Consider the following 9,849-nt stretch of genomic DNA (forward strand, 5'->3'; position numbering starts at 1 on the left):
CACCTTGACCTTTGAAGTCAAGGGAAACAAACTCTGCTGAGAAGCAGCCTGCCTTTCCTCTGACCTCCAAAGATAGGATAAGCAGATTCTACCTGATAACCAGAGATTTTAGAAGCTGTTTTTCTCTTAAGAGGGAAAAAGTAAACACTTCCAGACCCTAATCCTACCTGCTTTTCCTGCTTCCCCTTCCCTGATTTCTCCCCCAAACATTCCCCCCTTCCACACCCTAAAGCCCCCATATATAAAGTCCCAGCTCACAACCCGTGGGCTGATATCTTTCCCTGACATCTTTCCCTGCCCTTCCCTGACATCCTTCCCTGACATCCTTCCCTTCCCTGACATCTTTCCCTGACATCCTTCCCTTCCCTGATATCCTTCCCTTCCCTGACATCTTTCCCCTTCCCCGAGGGAAAGGTGCCCCATGCGAAATAAATCTGTATCCCATTGAGAATTCCATCTGTGTCTCAGTGCCTCATCCATCTGCTCGTGCTCTCCATCCACCACCTCTCCATCCCAACTTTTTAACCTAACACAAAGTAAACCCTTCCTCCTTTAAGTTTCTTTGGCCAGGTAATTTTGTTACAGGAAGAAAAAGTAAGTAATACAGAATCATTAACTTTTTGGCTCTCAAAAAGTTCTTTACATGATATTTCAGGAAATAAATCTTAATAAAAGGAAGAAACTGTAGCAGAAATTTTATAAAAATCTATTAACTCTTCTTTAACTTTCCTGCAGGGTGGGTAGGGACATAAAAATGTATTCCAAAAAGTGACAGGAAAATTTACTTACGTTATTCCCTTAGGTCAAGATGGAAAACTGAAGCTATGGAAACCTTACTTCTTATTGTGATTTATGCATTTTCTATTAGAGCAATGGTAATACTTCATGAAGATTTCTCCCTAGGCTCCTGAGGAAATCTTCCCCACTTTAACACAGGGTGTAGACTAAGGGAAGAAGACAGGAGAGCAGCGGGGAAACAGGACATGAACTTGGTGAAGCAACCACGTGAGAGAACAGTGCAGGGGAGGAGAGATTTAGTTACCTCGTGGTTTCTGAGGTTTCAGTTCATGATGACTGGGAGGGCATGCTGGAACTGAGCTACTCATCTGATGGGAACCGGGAAGAGTGGAGGCAAGAAAGTGTCAGGCCAAGACATGCCCTTCAAAGACACAATCTCAATGGACCCTTTTCTCTAGCTGTTTCCCACCTTTCCGTTTCCACCCCTTCCCAATAGTCTATTCAAATTTTTGCTAGATTAAAGGAATAAATGACTCCTTACATCAGAGCGTTCATGACCTGTCCCATTTCTAAAACTGCTGTCACAGACGCACCTGGTGTTGTGCTTTGTTAACCTATGTGTTTCTCACTGCAATCAAGTTTAACCATAAGTCCATTTGTCTATTTGGTATTCAGACACATTCCATATCAGGCCCCACAAAATTGCTCATGTCCATCTTATATGGCACAATGCATTCAGTCCATCTCCCAGAGTCCTCAAAGTCTCATAAGCTACAACATTTCTCACAAGTTCAAATTCTGCCTGGGTCTGATAGTGCAGGCTATAATTCCAGCTACCTGAGAGGCTGAGGCCACGGCATTTCAAACATAAGGCCTGCGTGGACTACAGAGTGAGTTCAAGCCCAGCAACTTAGTAAGAGACTGACTCAAAATAGAAAGGTAAAAACTGTCTGGGTGTGGTGGCACATACCTTTATCCCAGCACTTGGGAGGCAGAGGCAGGCAGATCTCTATGAGTGCAAGGCCAGCCTGGTCTACATAGTGAGTTCTAGGCCAGCTGGAGCTGCAGGGAGACCCTGTCTCAAAAAGACAAAAAAAAAAGTAAAACCTGGGCTAGGAGGCCAGCCATGGTGGTGCATGCTTTTAATCCCAGCCTCTTCTGTTCTCAGCAGGCATTGCACAACATGGGTGCCATAACACTCATACACATAAAATAAAAATAATAAATGAAATATTTAAATAAATAAAATAAGTAAGTAAGGGACATGCCAGACCACATTGGGGGGGCGGGGGTATGCACCAGCTCTTATTATAATGAAATATTAATTCACAGAACAAAATATGTACAGCCTGAACATTTTTATGATCAAGCTACCAAATTTACATATTCTAAGTGTTAAATCCTTTATACAGTCAAAAGAACTTTTTGAAATATTTTCTAAATTATTTCTATATTCATTATTTTTTTTATTTTTGTGTATATGGGTGTATTGTGCACATGAATGTAAATGCATCTGTGTTGTACAATGCCTGCAGAAGTCAGAATAGAGCACCAGATTGCCCTGGAACTGGAGTTACAAATGGTTGCTAGCTACCATGTGGGTGCTAACAATTGAACCTGGGTCCTCTGCAGGGGCAACCAGTGTTCTTAACTGCTCAGCCATCTCACCTGCCTCAATATTTATTTCTATATGTTATATTTTATGAACAAATACTTCTACATTTCTTGAGTTACTTTGGTTTGGGTTTTAGAGGTAGGGTCTCACTGTGTGGCTCAGCTGGCCAAGTTACAAAGCCCAGGCTGACATCACACGTACAATAAGTATCTACTACTACACCCAGCTTACCTTTCTGTTTTGTTTTATTTCTACTGAATTTTTGTATTTTTCATACAATACACTTTGATGGTATTTACATCCTTTCCCCTGTTTACACCTCCCCCCACTAACCTCTTCTCAATTTAATGTACTATCATATACATAACACAGACAATGGAGTCTAATCTGTGTGCCCAAATATCCTTCAGTGTGGGCCCATCTACTGGGCCCACCAAGAGTCCCATCCCAGTAAGACACTGTTTTTCCCCCCTCTCAGCAGCCATCAATTGCCAAAAGTTCCTTAGGTTGTGTTAGGATTGCTAGCCAACTTCCCCATATCTAGGGTGGAATTTTATCTGGCTTGAGTGTACATAGGACTTGTGCGTGCTTTCATCATTGCTGAGAGTTCATGTGAGTAACTGACCAGCTGTCTAGAAGACTCTCTTTCCTTGTGGCCATCCACCCTCTCTGGGTCTTGCTATCTTTCTGCCTCCTCTTCCAAAATGATCCCTGAGCTTTGGGAGGCTGAGGTTTGAAATAGGTGTCTTATTCAGGGATAAGCATTCTGTGGCCTCTTGTTCTCTGCACATTGGCCAATTATAGGATTTTGTGTTAATCACCATCTGTTGCATAAGGAAACGTCTCTGGTTAGAGGTGAAAGATGCAGTCATTCTATGTGTTGCATTGAAAATGTGTCACTGAATGTTAAGCATCTCAGAGACCCTTATTCTCTGCATTTGATCAGTTTTATAACTCTAGAAGTCTCTACCTATTGCAAAAAGAAGCTTTCTAGATGAGGGATGAAAGGCACACTTGCCTATAAATACGAGGATGCATATTTACAATAAAGTAAGAAATTATGTTGGTCTAGGTACGTGGCAAGAGTAGCTTTTTCTCTAGGATCTATGACCTCTCCAGTCATGTGTATTTGGCTTTGTTTACAATGCCGCATGTGAGTTCCGTCCCATTGAGCAGGCCTTAATTCCAAGTAGACAACAGCTGATAACCCCCAAGATAAAGTGCTACTGCTGACCAATTTGGTGGACCAGTCATTGTTGCTTATTAGACTTTACAGCTAGGTAGGACCACTGACTGGCTTTCTCCCTTGGCAGCATGTATAGTATCCTCTGATACCATGAGAGCTAGCCTTCAGGAAGGTGGTTTCCAGGTCAGTTCCAGCTCAGTTGTTCAAAGTCCTGTGTCCAAAGTGTGGCCTATCTTCAATGATAGGACTTTACATTCAAGTTCTAGAAGACAATCAAAAGATGTGAGAATAGCCTGTGTAACTTGGGGAGCCTCTTTGACTACCTTGACCAACAACTCAAAGGGAAGTTTCTCTTGCCTGATTCTGTGTTTCTTGTTACAGAGCCTTCAGCTATACACATGCACTCGTATATTTATCATATGTGTATTTTTCAGTAGGACTTTGAACTAATACATTGCCCTCTAATTTTTCATGCCATATAAGCATTATTTATCTGTCTTCTCACTCCCCCAGCATAACCCTCCCTACTGCTGGCCCAGTTAAAGTACCACCCCTTTTCCTTGTTTCCCCCTTAAAAACACCTGTGTCCAAGGACATGCACTCTGCAGTCTCTTATTCTCCATACTTTGGCCAGTTGTAGTCTTGCACCATCCTCTTAGGTTTTACATTTGGGTAGGACCATTGATTAGGTTTCTCCCTTGAAGCTTGATACCATGAGAGCTGGTCTTCAGGGAGGAGGCTTCCAGATCAGTTCCAGTTCCACTGTTGCAAGTCCTGTGTCCAAAGTGTGGCTTATCTTCAACAACAGAGTCTTCCCTTTAAGTTCTGGGAGACATTCTAAAGCTGTGGGAATGGCACAAGGAATCTTCACTGGTGAGAGTTGAGAGTGTATTAATATTGTCTCTACTCCCTGTTCCACTGTGTTCTATGAGCCTTGGGTATAGAGGCTCCAGTGTAGATGTGACACTCAGGGCTGGGCATCTCTCAGACACCTATTCTCTGTATGTGACCAGTTGTGGGACTCTGTACAGTCTCCATCAGTTGCAGAAAGAAGTTTCTTTGATGAGTGGTGGATAATATGCATGGGTAGAAGGCCCAACCTTAGCCAAGGAACTATTGGCAGCTGATTACTGCTGGGTGAGGGACAGCTGTTTTTCTTTAAGAGAGAGTCTCTAGATGGGCTGACTAGACCCCAGTGGATAAGTTTGCACCACGGGACATCTACATTCACAAACTTGATTCAATAAGCCTTAACATATATGACAAGAAATCTAGTGGGGGAAGGTAGTCTATGGGGTGTGCAGATGGGGGAGGGGGTCTAAACGTGATTAAGATGTACTGTATGAAATGCACAAAAATTCAATAACAAATATACATTGAGAAAAATAAATAAATAATAACTACACCTCTGTTCTGCTATCTAATTTTCTTGAGCTCCTCCTGTTATATCAGGATATGTACTCCCATCTAGGAATTTGGAACTAAGAGAGAACATATGCCACTCATTTTTCTGAGTCTGTGTTACTTCATTTACTTGCAAATTTCATGACTTCATTTTTCTTTACCACATATTCATTATCCATTTTATCAAATGAGGAACATTTAGGTCATTTCCATTTTTTGTTATTGTGAAAAGAACAGCAATAAACATGGCTGAGCAAGTATCTCTGTAGTAGCATGAGCCTGCTGGGTTCTGTAGTAGCATGAGCCAAGGAGTTGTATGATCAAATCACATGGTAGACTCAATTTTAGTTTTTTAAGACTTCACCATGCTGATTTCCAAAGTGGTTGTACCAGTTTGCAATCTTGCCAACAGTGGATGAGGGCTCCTGTATTAGTCACTTTTCTGTTGCTGTGATAGAAACACTGACTAAAGCAATTTATAGAAGGAAGAGTTTATTTGAGCTTACGGTTGCAGGGGAATTACAGTCCGTCATGGCAGGGAAGCATGGAGGCTGGAGGTGGCTGGAGGTGGCTGGAACAGGAGCAGCAGAAGCTAAGCTCTCACATCATCACTCAGGCACAGGAAGCAAGAAAGCAACTAGAGATCTGGAAAGCCTTAAGAACTCTCTAAGCCCACCCCCAGTGACGTGCTTCCTCCAGGATAGCCACACCTTCTAAGACCTCCCAAAACAGCGCCATCATCTGGAGACAAAACGTCCAAACACTTGGAGCCTTTGGAGGACATTTTCATTCCCTTTTCCCTGAACCCACCCCAGCATTTGGTGTGATTTGTTCTCTTTTTTTATTATTTCATTTAGTGTATTGCCTGCACGTATGTGAGTGCACCGTGCCGTGCAATGCCGTGGAGATCAGAAGAGGGCTTCGGATTCCCCTGGAACTGGAGTTAAGGACGGTTCATAGCTGCCATGTGGGTCCTGAGAATCGAACCTGGGTCCTCTGTAAGAGCAGTCAGTGCTCTTAATGACTGAGCCATCTCTCCAGCACCTCATTTGTTCTCTTTATCTTAGCCATTCTGACCGGAGTTAGATTAAAGTAGTTTTTATTTGCATTTCCCTAATTACTAAGAATGCTAAAGACTTTTTAAGATATTTCTTATCCATTGTTATTTCTTCTTTTGAGAGCTCTGTGTTCAGATCCGAAGCCCATCATTTAATTGATCATTTGTTTTCATGCTTCTTTGTTCTTTAAGTTCTTTGTACATTCTGGATATTAATTCTCTATCAGAGAGTACTTGGTGAAGATTTTCTCCCACTCTGTAGGCCTCCTCTTTACTCTATTGGTTGTTTCCTTTGCTGTACAGAAACGTTTTAATTTAATAAGATGCCATTTGTCAGTTATTGATCTCAATTCCTAAGAGACTGATGTCTGATTTGGAAAGTCCTTTCCTGCACCTACATCTTGTAGGGTACCGCCTATGTTTTCTTCTAACAGTTTCAGAGTTTCAGGCTTCACATTGACGTCTTTGATCCATTTGGAGTTGACTTTTATGTGGGGTGATAAGAACAGGCCTAATTTCCTTCTTCTACAGGTGGAGATCCAATTATGCCAACACCATTTGTCGAAGATGCTGTCTTTCCTCCAGTGTGCATTCTTGGCACCTTTGTCAAATATCAGGTAGCTGTAATCGTGTGCACAGGTTTGGATCTTCTATTTTGTTCTATTTTGATCTACAAGTCTGTTTTTATGCCAATACCATGTTGTTTTTGTGGCTATGGATCTGTAATATAGATTGAAATCTGGTATGGTAATCCCCCAGCATTGTTCTTTGTGCTCAGGATTGTTTTGGCTATCCGGGGTCTTTTTTGTCTCCTATGGGTTTTAGGATGGGTTTTTCTATTTTTCTGAAGAATGTCACAGGGATTTTGATTGAGATTACACTGAACCTTTAAAATGCTTGGTAGGATGATCATTTTCACTGTATTGATTCTACCAGTTCATGAGCATGGGAGGTGTTTCCCTCTTGTGGTGTCTTCCTCAATCTCTTTCTTCAAAGTTTTCATTGAATAGATCTTTAGTATCCTTAGTTAGATCTATCCTTAGATATTTTTGAGACTATTGTAAATGGAAATGTTTCCCTAAACTCATTCTATGATTGTTTCTATTTCTATATAGAAAGGCTACTGTTTTTTGTATGTTGATTTTATATCCTGCCACTTTGCTGAAAGTGTTGATCATTTCTAAAAGTTTAAGTTTTAGGATCTCTTATGTATATCATATCACATGCAAATAAAGATAATTTGATTTCTTTTTTAATTAGTACCTCTTTCATTTCCTTCTTTTGTCTTATTGCTCTAGCTAGAGTTTCAGGTACTATATTGAAAAGGAGTGGGGAGAGTGGACAGCCTTGTCTGTGTCCTGATTTTACTGGGAATGCTTGACATTCTCCATTTAGAATGATGTTAGCTCTTCATTTGTTGTATATAGCCTCAATTATGTTATCAAGTCCAATTCCCTCTAGGACTTTTATCATGATGCATGCTGGATTTTGCCAAAGGCCTTTACTGCATCTATTGAGATGGTTTTGTGATTTCGGCCTTTGAATCCATTTATATGACTCATTATTATATTTATTGACTTACATATATTGAACCATCCCTGCATCTCTAATAAAGCCAACTTGATCATGGTAGGTATGTGTTTGCATGTGGTTTGCAAGTATTTTGTTGAAAATTTTTGCATCTATTAGGGTTATGGGCCTGTAGTTTTGTGTGTGTGTCTTTGCCTGGTTTTGGCATTAGAGTAATACTGGAGTCATAGAAGGAGTTTGGGATTTCTCCCTCTGTTTCTACCGTTTTTGAAAAATTTAACAAGTATTGGTTGTAGATCTCCTTTGAAGGTCTGGTAAAATTCTACTGTGATTTCATCTGGGCCTGCACTTTATTTTTAGTTAGGAGGCTTTTATTACTGTTTTGATGTCCTTTTTGTTATGATCTGTTTAAAATATTGCTGTCTTCTTGGCTTAATTTTGGTGATATCCATGAATTTATAAATTTGTCCATTTCTTTTAGGTTTTCAAATTTAATAGAGTATAGGTTTTTTAAGTATTGCCTTATAATGTTCTGGATCTTTTGGATGTCTGTTATGATGTTTCCCCTTTTGTCTCTGATTTTGTTGATTTGGATTTGCTCTTTCCTTCTTTTGGTTAACTGGGCTAAGGACTCGTCTATCTTGTTTAGCTTTTCAAATAACCAGCTCTTATTGTCATTGATTCTTTATATTGTTTTCTTTGTTTCTATTTGGTTAATTTCTGCTCTGATTTTCCTTATTTCTTCTTGGTTTGTTCTCAACTTTCTAGAGTATTGAGTTGTACCATTAAGTCACTGATTTGTGCTTTTTCTGAGTTTTTAATGTAGGTGCTGAGAGCTATAAGCTTCCCTCTTAGGACTGCTGCGTTCCCAGAGGTTTTGTTGTATTGTATTATCATTTTCATTTAGTTCCATGAATATTTCTATTTTTTTCATGATTTCTTCTTTGACCCATTCATCATTCAGGTGTGTATTGTATAACCTCCATGAGTTCATGTAATTACTAGAGGTTTTTTTTTTTTACTATTGATTTTAAGCTTTACTGCACTGTGGTCTGACAGAATGCTTGGGATTACTTCAATGTTTTGTTTTGTTTTGTTTTGTTTTTTGAGGTTTGTTTTGTGTCCCAGTGTGTTTCGCTTTGTTTTCAGACTGGCTCTCATGTATCTCCCAGGTTGTTCTTAAACTTGGTTTGTAGCTGAGGGTGGACTTTAACTGTTGATCTGCCTTCCTCTGCTTTCTAGGCACTAGAATTGTAAATATGTGCCACCACACCTGCATCTACTTTTACTGTACTGCAATTCTTCATGTCTTTTCTCCGTATTTCATGAATGTCATGAATTTTACTACATTGAGAACATAAAAATATTCTTCTTTCTTACCTTATAAAAGTGTTGTAGTGTTCCCTTCTAAGTTGATATTTAATTATGCTGTAATCTATTAATATGTGAAATAATTATCTAAATCTTTACATGTCTTTTTCATTGGCGATCAAATATTATCAGCACCAAATAGCATGCTTCCGGACTTTCTCCTCACTTTAGTTGACACACTAAATTTCTGTGTGTGGGCAGGTGAATGTGTGTGTGGATTGGTGCACATGTATGCATGGGTGTGTATGCATGTGTGGAAGCCAGGAGACAACCTCGGGTGTCGTTTCTAAGGTGACATCCATCCATCTTCCTTTATATTTAACACGCTCTCTCACTGGTCTGGAACTTGCTAAGTAAGCTAGGCAGGCTGGCTAGTCATGGGTCTGCCTGTCTCTGCCTCCCTATTACTGAGATTAGAAGTGTGAGTTACCAAAAAAACTTTTTATGTGGACTCTGGGTATCAAACTCAGGTCCCTGTACTTTATTGACAGATATGCCTCTCTCCCCAGCATATTTAATTTCCGTACTGTTTTCATAATGTTCAAAGTAAGCCCTCTTAAGAATAGAAGCTTCTCCTTAACTCCTTCTGTTTTTGATATCTTTACTTTTGACTTATTGAACTGTTATATGAAACATAACTAATTTGTCAGCTTCCACAAAAGAGTAAGTCAGATAACCATTTTCTGAAACCATTGATAAGTTTAGACCCAAACTTGACCCTAATAACATTAAGACTGCGATCAGGATATAAATGTCGTGTTATTTTTTTTTGGTGGGGGGGGATTTGTTGTTGGGGTTTCTTTGGTTGTTGTTGTTGAGACAGGGTCTTCCTATAGCCCCAGTTGGTCCAGAACTCTCTATGTAGACCAGGCTGGTCTCAATCTCAGAGATCCACCTGCCTCTGCCTCTCAAGTGCTGGGATTAAAGGCATGTACCACCACACCTGGG

The sequence above is a fragment of the Nannospalax galili genome, unplaced genomic scaffold (genome assembly GCF_000622305.1).
Source record: "Nannospalax galili isolate Female #2095 unplaced genomic scaffold, S.galili_v1.0 scaffold989, whole genome shotgun sequence".
NCBI lineage: Eukaryota > Metazoa > Chordata > Mammalia > Rodentia > Spalacidae > Nannospalax > Nannospalax galili.